Below are 1,498 nucleotides of genomic sequence, written 5' to 3'. Positions count from 1 at the left end.
CAAAATAAACTCAACTACACGTATTGATTTAATTAATTAAATTTCTGCTGATAATTTCGTTTCGTTTATTCACCTTTTGGTTCGGCCTATCACGCCGAGATATCGGAGCATATCGCCGGAAAACCAGCCATGAACCGTCGACGAAACGTTCACGATTCGGCCTTGGATTCCGGTTGCCTTCGCCGTCTCGATCATCTTCTTCAGCAAGAGCTTCGTCAGTAGAAAATGGCCTGCCAAAAAAAAGAAGAAAAAGAACCAGAAAAATAAATATCAGATAATTGATAAATATTTTCTTTATCGTTTATAGCAAAAAAAAAAAAAAAAAAAAAACCATTTAATTACCTAAGTAATTAGTGGCGAAGGTCATTTCTATTCCGTCCTCCGAAATCGCATGCTGGTGCGCGAATTTCCCGGCGTTGTTACTGAAACCGGAAAAGAAAACGTGAGGAAAAAATTTTCTAGCGTTTTCTCGCCAGCCAAACAGAAAACGACTCAGAGAGAGAGGGGATAGGTTTGTTACATGAGGAGATTGAGAGGCAAGTCGAGAGCCTCGAACTCCACCACGAAGCGCCGAACGGAAGCGAGAGAGCTGAGATCGAGAGCCATGACGACGATCTCCGAGTCCGGATACTCCGACGCGATTCGCGCCTTCGCATCCTCAGCGGCTTTCAAGCTCCGAGCCGGCAGAACGAGCCTCGCGCCGCGCCGCGCCAGCACCCGAGCCGTCTCCGCGCCGATCCCCGACGTAGCGCCTAATCCAAAACAAAACCAAACGTCAGCACACACTCCACTGATCAACATCACAGCAATCCGACGGTTATGCTTTCTCACCTGTGATGATTGCCGTCACAGATCGCAGATCAGACATCTCGGTGACCTCGTCGGCGGTGGACTTCGAGCTGTAGCCGCTCGCTCCGACGGAGCCGATCAGGTACTTCACCGATTCAAGCATTCTTTTCCAACTTTTCTCTCTTTTTCTGCGTCCCTCTTCCAATTATAAACGTATATATACGTATATGGATATATATTCTTGTATACAGTACTGGAGGTGTTTGACTATGAATGATTTGACAAGGTTGACTAGGGAACAATACCAAAGATTTTCACAGAAACCGAAAATACGTAAATTTGGCTCCACAAAAAGGAACAGATAATCGAGAGAGACGATCAGAGCTGTCGATCTGTCTGTCAGATTCTCGCTGCCCTACGCCGCTTCGCATTAACAGCACCGCAGAGGAGGCACACAGCCCTACGGCCACGCCGCTCGGCTTGCATTAAACTGCGAACAAGAGAAGAGAAGAGAAGAGGAGAGAGAAACAAGAGAGAGAAAGTCGTAAGGTGGTGGTCTGGTCTGAGAAAGGATGGTCTTGAGAGAGGCAAAACGGCAGAGAAAAAAGCTGCGTTTAGTACGGTACTATAACTATACAAGGGATTGGAATGGATTATATAGTGGTACTTTCTTTACTTTAGTGGAGAATCAAAGAGAGAGAGAGAGAGA

At 46.3% G+C, this 1,498-nt stretch overlaps 1 pseudogene; it reads right to left on the bottom strand.

Moving 5' to 3' along the window:
• Positions 1 to 36: 36 nt before the first annotated feature.
• Positions 37 to 1,397, bottom strand: LOC21383787 (annotated as a pseudogene).
• Positions 1,398 to 1,498: the final 101 nt, after the last annotated feature.

The sequence above is a fragment of the Morus notabilis genome, unplaced genomic scaffold, assembly GCF_000414095.1.
Source record: "Morus notabilis unplaced genomic scaffold, ASM41409v2 C11418450, whole genome shotgun sequence".
Taxonomy (NCBI): domain Eukaryota; kingdom Viridiplantae; phylum Streptophyta; class Magnoliopsida; order Rosales; family Moraceae; genus Morus; species Morus notabilis.
This window is presented reverse-complemented; position numbering and strand designations above follow the sequence as displayed.